The sequence below is a fragment of the Haliotis rubra genome, unplaced genomic scaffold, assembly GCF_003918875.1.
Source record: "Haliotis rubra isolate DU_JTF1 unplaced genomic scaffold, ASM391887v1 Scf541, whole genome shotgun sequence".
Taxonomy (NCBI): domain Eukaryota; kingdom Metazoa; phylum Mollusca; class Gastropoda; order Lepetellida; family Haliotidae; genus Haliotis; species Haliotis rubra.
In genome coordinates this window covers 709,105-718,774 of record NW_025767237.1, presented here as the reverse complement: position 1 = coordinate 718,774, position 9,670 = coordinate 709,105, and the positions used below count along the sequence as shown (strand labels likewise).

Below are 9,670 nucleotides of genomic sequence, written 5' to 3'. Positions count from 1 at the left end.
GCGCTTCTGTTTTGGTACATCAGAGTGTCATTCATAGCCCCGTCACTCTAAATACGAATCTTCAAACTGTTGCTGTTCGTCTCACTCTGCACATTGCGCTGACATTGTGCAGCTTGTATATACCTTTCAATAATCAATGATCAGATCTTGAAAACCTATATTGATCAACTTCCGAAGCCATGTTTCATCATTGGCGATCTTAACGGACACAACCCCCTTTGGGAGAAGTGCCCATACAAAGTTAAAATCCTTGAGGAATTCATTTCCGATAATAATTTATGTATTTTCAATGACTACTCAGGCACTTATCTACATGCAGTTACGGGAACATATTCTTGTATGTTGAACGCTTGAAGCATGGCTTTTTCAGGAATAGTGAAGATCCTAGACACTCGTTTTCAGATATTTTAAATGATATTGCTGACAGAACAATACCACAGTCTTCTGCAACTCCACACATTCGCAAACCATGGTTTAATACTGACTGTAAACAGGTCAGAAAGTGCAGGAAGAAAGCGGGAGAATATTTGCGCAAACATCATACTGTCCATAATTTAGACAAAGTTCCAATTTCAAATGCCAAGACTCGGCGCGCATTTAAACAGAATAAGCGTCAGTCTTGGAGGAACTATGTTTCCAAAATACATTCACGTACACCTATGTCAAAGCTGTGGAACATGGTCCAAAGAATAAACAGCAAAGGTTTTAAATCTACTGGTCACGTGATGGTGATAATCTATTGACTAATAAAACTGAAATAGCAAATAAAATCTTGCGAAACATTCTTCATCATCCAATTATGTCCCTAAGTTTCAAAAATATCAGAAACAACAGGAGAAGAAAAGAATCAATTTTAACTATGAAGACTATAACGAATTATTTTCGTTACATGAGCTCCAAACCGCCCTTGAGCAAGCTCATGATACAGCAACAGGGGCTGATAATATACACTATCAGCTCTTGAAGCATCTTTGAATTATGTTTAGAAATCCTTATACAAATCTTTGATCAAATATGGACTTCAGAGAATTTCCCAACTTCATTGTGGCCTAATGCCATGTCCAAACCCTGGCCGGGATCATACTGATCCATCAAATTACAGACCAATCTCTTTAACTAGTTGTTTCTGTTAAACCACTGAACGAATGGTAAACAATAGATTAACATGGTATCTTGAAACCAATAACCAATAATGAATACGTTTTTAAAGGTGTGCAAACTTTTATTCATCAATCAAAACGTTTTGTGTGATCACATGAGTTGTATCCCTTCCTCTACTTAACTTTCCTATCTCTTCTCTCTATTCTTTCCTAATATGTATATAATTGAAAATGTATGTATGTAAATATTAGGGAGCGGGTATTTTAAGTTGGATTACTTGTCCCCAATCCCTTTCACATTTGTGAATAAAATATGTTTAATTCAATCAAACCAATAACCTTATAAAATCGTAGTACCATTGATGATTTGGTACGGTTAGAATCCTTTGTTGAAAATGCTTTAGTAAATAAACAACATGCTGCATCGATATTCTGTGATCTCGAGAAAGCATACGATACCACCTGGAAGCATGGAATGTTGAAGGAGTTACATGACTTGAGGGGTCGTTTACCTCTTTTTATATCACAGTTTCTAACCGACAGGCAATTTCAAGTCCGAGTGGGTTCAACCCTGTCTGGCCATTACAATCAGGATCAGGGTGTCCCACAAAGCAGTATTTTGTCTGTCACTTTATTTAGTATCAAGATCAACAGTTTATCCAAGGTTTTAAATGATTCAATTGATGGATCACTTTTTGTGGATGATGTTAATATTTCTTGTCACGGTAAAAATATGCATACTATTGAACCTCAAATGCAGCTGTGATTAAATAAAATAAATAAATGGTGCCGGCATTGAGCTGGAAAATATAGCTCCTTCCCGTCTTCTTTCGTCTTTCTTTTGGTTAGGCCACAAGTTGACCAAACATTAATTTTAAGCACTTTCAAAAAAATCAGAAACTAAAGAATTACAGTATAAACAAGAATTTAGTAACTTAAGATAAATATTTATTTACAGATGGGCCCAAGGATGGTGGCGCAGTAGCATGTGCCACTGTCATTTGATCCAAAACTATATCTTCTGGATTGCCTGATAACAGCTCTATTTTCACAACAGAAGCAAACGCAGTATTGACAGCCTTAAAATACCATAAGTTTCTTTCGTGTCTTCAGGCTATTAAAAATCTTTCTTGCAAACATCCACTTTTAATTGAAATTATTGAATAATATAATGATCTTGCTACTGTCCAATACGACATCGTCCTCTCTTGGTTACCCAGCCACGTTGGCATTTCCGGTAAGACAATGGCCGATCTTGCTGCCAAGGCAGCACTCAACAAATCTGTGACACAACTTCTTATTCCATACACTGATTATAAAGCTACCATTAGATCTTATATCCGTGAACTGATGCAGAAGAGGTGGGACACCCTAGTAGGTATCAATAGATTACATGCCATAAAACCCTATATTGGTTATATCTGCTTGAGTTGTCAGTCCAGATTTGAAGAGGTCATCATGCGACAATGTAGTATTGGTCACACAAGATATACTCATGAAGACCTACTGAAAGGTGAGGATCCTCCATTTTGCATCCCTTCTGATGAAAGAATTACGGTCAAGCATGTCTTACTTGACTATGTTGAATATTCCATCACAAGGGATAACTATTTCAAATCACGAACTATGAAGGATCTTTTTAATAATATCAGTTATTGCATTTTAAAAGAAATAGATTATTAAATGATTTGTAAATAGATACATATTTTATGATTTGAAGTTTATATTAGTAACTCAGACTGTTAGTGGCTGTATCCTCAAGGGGGGTTAAAGTACTGTAAAATTATTGTCCTCCTGAGAGGGTACGTAGGTCCCAAAACATTCCAAAAAAATTAAAACTCTCCACTTTTTTTAATCGTAGAATGTGTGTATTTTTAATTTATTTGTCTATATTGCTAACAACTGAAGGGATTATGTAAATCCAGCGACGGACCATGCAGGAAGCAAATGTACTGTAAGACACCATGGTCCCTAGTATGGTGATCTACCTTCAGTTGTTGGCAATCTATAGCCTGTTTTATATTTTACTGTCATTTATAGTTAAGATATTTTAGATGTAATTATGAGTCTTAAATTTATTCCTGTGATAATCTAGTTGTTTTACTGTCCTTTGCAGAAAGGTAAGTATATTATATAAGTTTGTTTGTATTCATGTATAAATTTACAACTTTCTTAGTCACGATATGGCTGAAATACTGCCTATGTGACTTTAAATTTTAACTCACTCACTCATATGATCGAGTATCAGGCTTAATTGAGCCCACAAGACACCCAACACTCCTTTATCCATTCTCAAAAAAACACCTGAACCTCCATCCTTCACCCTCCATCACAACACCTGAAACTCCAGCCTCCAACACAACACCTGAAACTCCAGCCTCCACCAAACCACCTGAAACTCCAGCCTCCAACCTCCATCACAACACCTGAAACTCCTGCGTCCATCCTCCAACACAACAGCTGAAACTCCAGCCTCATGGAGGGGCTTCCAACACAACACCTGAAACTCCAGCCTCCAGCCTCCAGCTTCCAACACAACAGCTGAAACTCCAGCCTCCAGCCTCTAACACAACATCTGAAACTCCAGCCTCCAGCCTCCAACACAACACCTGAAACTCCAGCCTCCAACACGACACCTGAAACTCCAGCCCCAAGCCTCCAACACGACACCTGAAACTCCAGCCTCCAACACGACACCTGAAACTCCAGCCTCCAGCCTCCAACACGACACTTGAAACTCCAGCGTCCTGGAAGACCGTAGAAGATGCCTGCGAGAATGTAAGTTAGACCAGGAAGAATTCAACAACGCCTTCTATTCTCCCCTGTTAGACCCACACAATCAAGGTGCACGAGTGGGATATTCAGTAATACTACTTGCAATATATTTCTTGATATACTAAAAAATATCAGTGTTAAGTCCAATACATTCATTGTGCCGGTTAGAAGGCAATAAATCAATTAGCAACCTCCAATTGTCATAACCCTTTATCACGACCAAGTTTTCTTAATGTAGCCTTATATCTGAATCGAATAATAGTAATGAAAGAAGCCAACATACAGGATAGTGAAAAATACTTCTCCTGTTATCCAATCGAACTCACAGAACACCCAATGCTCTATTCCATTACTCATTTTAAGGTTTTGCCGGTGGTTTTCAGAGAGCCACGAAACTGTGAAACATGTACACACTTTAAATAGAACAACCACACACATGATATGCAAGACATAAGCCTAATGAAGTTTGTATTTTAAGATTCCATTTCATATTATATCACGGGAAGCCGATATTCTTTAATAATATATAATAAACTCCCCTGCTCAAATGTCTTCTACATCACTCAGTCAGAGTTAAGGTAAGTGTTTTCAAGAGTCATTCACATCTGTAGGCTAATTAGTCTTGTAATCTAATTAATGACCAGCTTCATATGTTGCAGTGAATGGTTTTCTAAATACTTCCGCCACTGACACGTGACACACCGTCTTATAGCAGTTGCCGTTGTCTAGAACTCTATTCCCTGTTTTTCATTCTCTTTCATACACACCTCACAATCAGTATGAAATTCGATTGTTTGGAACCAAGAGCAGCGGAAGAAAACCCGTGTGATGTGATATGTAGCCATACAACAGTGGAAAGCGTTGTCAACAAAGCGGAAGTACCTGTTAATTGACGGAAGAACGTGTTAATCAAGGCACGAGATACATGTAATTACACAGTAAACACGCGCAGGATAAGTTACTAATTAGAATTTGAAACTCCAATTTGTATTCACCTTAAAATGATGTCTGAACAAATATTTGTATGTGAAAGGGAGTCCATCCATCCATGTACACTGTGAGCTAATTAAGACTTTACAAAGTCCCACTGCTTCTTAATCAATTTCTATAATGTAAGTTTAAGCTAAAATATAGCAAAACACAAATAAAACAAAACAGATTTGCCGTCTAGGTACCCGTAAGGATAACAATACATGTATATTGTTGTAGGACGTTTCGGTGTTTGTTCTAACACCGTTATCAAGCAAGTGAGGAAGGTCTTACAACCTACACCCAAGCGTCACTGTCACTAAAACAAAAAAGACGTTATGCATCCATATATTGTTATCATTCCTTACTGCCTCTAAATGCCTCTCAAAGAAGTTGTCTAGGTACCCGTTGGAGCACAGACCCGTTGAAATGTATAATGGCTCCAAGTCCTGTTTATATGATCTTTTATGTTCAGGTTTCATGTAACGTTTAACTTCGTGGGGGCGGTGGGGTAGCCTAGTGGTTAAAGCGTTGGCTCGTCACGCCGAAGACCCGGGTTCGATTCCCCACATGGGCACAATGTGTTAAGCCCATTTTCTGGTGTCCCCCGCCGTGATATTGCTGGAATATTGCTAAAAGCGGCGTAAAACTATACTCAGTCAGTCAGTCAGTTTAACTTAGTGTAACACATGCATGTAAAATGGGGACTCGGACCCGGGCCTTCGGCGTGACGAGCCAACGCTTTAACCACTAGGCTACCCCACCGCCCTGTAGAAGGAACACGTCCGCGGTCGCATTACTCGAGCGCTGGGCAGGTATTGATTATAACAAAGCATGGCGTGTCATGTAGGAAAACAGTTTATAATATCTCTCTCGATCGATCGATCGATCGATCGAATGAAGAATATTCCAAATAATTTTCAAAGCACAGGTAAGACTCAGTGAATGAGAGAATGACCAAAAACAGGTTCACAAAGTGTTAATATCATGAAAGGTGAATCTTTCAGCTACTCCGGAATAATGGATAAATGGTTATTTTTATAAACATTTTAATGAACTTTTAAATTTTCCTTCCTGACACTGATATAGAGGATGTGAGGGGTGATGTGGACACTGACACTGATATAGAGGTTGTGAGGAGTGATGTGGACACTGACACTGATATAAAGGATGTGAGGAGTGATGTGACTGACATAGAGGAGGTGTGGAGTGATGTGGACACTGACACTGATATAGAGGATGTGTGGAGTGATGTGACTGACATAGAGGAGGTGTGGAGTGATGAGGACACTGACACTGATATAGAGGGTGTGTGGAGTGATGTGACTGACATAGAGGAGGTGTGGAGTGATGTGGACACTGACACTGATATAGAGGATGTGTGGAGTGATGTGGACACTGACACTGATATAGGGGATGTGTGGAGTGATGTGGACACTGACACTGACATACAGGATGTGAGGAGCGATGTGGACACTAACACTGATATAGAGGATGTGAGGAGTGATGTGGACACTGACACTGATATAGAGGATGTGTGGAGTGATGTGGACACTGACACTGATATAGAGGATGTGTGGAGTGATGTGGACACTGATACTGTTATAGAGGATGTGAGGAGTGATGTGACTGATATAGAGGATGTGAGGAGTGATACGGACACTGACACTGATATAGAGGATGTGAAGAGTGATGTGGACACTGACACTAATATAGAGGATGTGAGGAGTGATGTGGACACTGACACTAAATAGAAGATGTGAGGAGTGATGTGGACACTGACATTGATATAGAGGATGTGTGGAGTGATGTGGACACTAACACTGATATAGAGGATGTGAGGAGTGATGTGACTGATATAGAGGATGTGAGGAGTGATGTGGACACTGACACTAAAAAGAAAATGTGAGGAGTGATGTGGACACTGACACTGATATAGAGGGTGTGAAGAGTGATGTGGACACTGACACTGATACAGAGGATGTGAGGAGTGATGTGGACACTGACACTGATATAGAGGATGTGAGGAGTGATGTGGACACTGACACTGATATAGAGGATGTGAGGAGTGATGTGGATACTGACACTGATATAGAGGATGTGAGGAGTGATGTGGACACTGGCACTGATATAGAGGATGTGAGGAGTGATGTGGACACTGGCACTGATATAGAGGATGTGTGGAGTGATGTGGACACTGACACTGATATAGAGGATGTGTGGAGTGATGTGGACACTGACACTGATATAGAGGATGTGTGAAGTGATGTGGACACTGACACTGATATACAGGATGTGTGGAGTGATGTCGACACTGACATTGATATAGAGGATTTGTGGAGTGATGTGGACACTGACACTGATATAGAGGATGTGAGGAGTGATGTGACTGACATAGAGGAGGTGTGGAGTGATGTGGACACTGACACTAATATAGAGGATGTGTGGAGTGATGTGGACACTGACACTGATATAGGGGATGTGTGGAGTGATGTGGACACTGACACTGACATACAGGATGTGAGGAGCGATGTGGACACTAACACTGATATAGAGGATGTGAGGAGTGATGTGGACACTGACACTGATTTAGAGGATGTGTGGAGTGATGTGGACACTGACACTGATATAGAGGATGTAAGGAGTGATGTGGACACTGACACTGATATAGAGGATGTGTGGAGTGATATGGACACTGACACTGATATAGAGGATGTGTGGAGTGATGTGGACACTGACACTGATATAGAGGATGTGAGGAGTGATGTGGACACTGACACTGATATAGAGGATGTGTGGAGTGATATGGACACTGACACTGATATAGAGGATGTGAGGAGTGATGTGGACACTGACACTGATTTAGAGGATGTGTGGAGTGATATGGACACTGACACTGATATAGAGGATGTGAGGAGTGATATGGACACTGACACTGATATAGAGGATGTGTGGAGTGATATGGACACTGACACTGATATAGAGGATGTGAGGAGTGATGTGGACACTGACACTGATTTAGAGGATGTGTGGAGTGATGTGGACACTGACACTGATATAGAGGATGTAAGGAGTGATGTGGACACTGACACTGATATAGAGGATGTGTGGAGTGATATGGACACTGACACTGATATAGAGGATGTGTGGAGTGATATGGACACTGACACTGATATAGAGGATGAACATTTAGATGTACTAAATGATCTTTTTTCAGAAGAGCAGGTATTTTTAAGCTTGAAAAATATTAGTTGGATAAGTTGGGGACCTCTATAAAGCTACTAAGAACTGCATATCACCTATATTAACTAAGTTGTTAAACAAATTGTATGATAGTTCACTTTTTCCAAAATGTTGGGGTAAAAGTATCATATGTCCTTTGCATAAATCTATTGTTAAAACAGATCCAGAGGAATTTCATTGATAAACTTTTTGTGCAAGATTCCAGCCTCAATAGTTGATAACCGATTGAAACAATGGTGTACCAAAACTTATCCAATTACAGAGGCACACGCTGGATTCAGACATGATTACGCAACAACAGACCATATTTCCACCCTGTAAGCTATGGCCAGTAAATATCTGTCAAAGAAAAATGGAAGGTTCTATTGACTTTTTATTGACTTTTTCAAGGCATTCGAATGTATTAGTCACAATCACATTCTTAAGATATTTGACTCCATGATTACACCTACTCTGTGTTATAGACCCGAGATTTTGGGAACCACATATTGCAAACAAATTTAAACTGTGCATTTTAAGTTCTGTAAGACTTTTCTCAAAGTCAGCAAGTATATCAACAATAGCTCTTTCAAACTTACAAACAAGTTGAAATATGACCTTACACATAAAATCGATGAAGAAAGTAAAAGTGATATGTTGAAACGACTAGTGTCGTCAAAAGACAGTAAGTTCATCTACCAAACATTATGTGATAAGGTTAGAGCCACGTTAGACAAAATTTCAAATAAATGGGAATCCAAACTGGACATGCCAAAAATGTTTTTTTCTATTATCAACAACTTTTGCATTGATAATAGGACAAGAAAGTTTCAGTACAAAATTCTTCATCGCATTTTAACAACACAAACTTTTCTTCATAATATAGGGACATCTGACCGCAGTCACTGGTTTCCTTGCACTGAGGAACCAGAAACACTATGATTGCAGGAAAATGGTTTGAAGAAACAACCAAGACGAAATTATACTGGACAAAAATAGTTAGGGATATATGTAAATTTTGAAATTATGACTAATGATCTCTTTATTCATTGACAAACTGATAAAATATCAATCATAAAAATACCAATATCCATAACTTATTTTGTTCAGCATAATAATATCAAAATCAATTATCCTACTTGGAGACCCCAATCAAAGCATTCTGTTAAACCATTTGTATAACATTCTCAAAATGTATATTGATATGTGTAGAAATAAAGAAACAAATTTGCATTTCCCCGGTTTGATAAAAAATATCAAGCAAATTTATAACATTGGAAAATATATTTATGGCCCTGCCAGTACCACATTAAAAACCAAATAGTCAACATTGATGCCGACACTTACAGCTGAACAAATTTAAACACGCAGCCACCAACACGCCCCCTCCACCGTCTTCTCCCCTCCCATGCCATCAACTCTTCTCCCTTCTCCTATTTGCACACTTTCACTTCTAGTACTTATATCCTATATTTGCTCTAATATAACCAATTATAGTATGTAAACAAAATGTACATTTCCGAGGATGTTACTTTCACATCCGTGGATAATATTTTCTTGTGTATGTGAAATAGATATACTTAGATATACTCACAAAGAAGTGG

The 9,670-nt window shown here is 39.0% G+C and overlaps 1 long non-coding RNA gene across 1 annotated transcript; it reads right to left on the bottom strand.

Annotated features, from left to right (window-relative positions):
• Positions 1–4,824: 4,824 nt before the first annotated feature.
• Positions 4,825–9,375, bottom strand: LOC124253479. The gene is made up of 3 exons (XR_006892220.1): positions 9,291–9,375; positions 9,121–9,123; positions 4,825–4,836 (listed from the first exon to the last, which is right to left on the bottom strand). It is a non-coding gene; the product is annotated as an uncharacterized LOC124253479 (long non-coding RNA).
• Between the last annotated feature and the right edge of the window lie 295 nt (positions 9,376–9,670).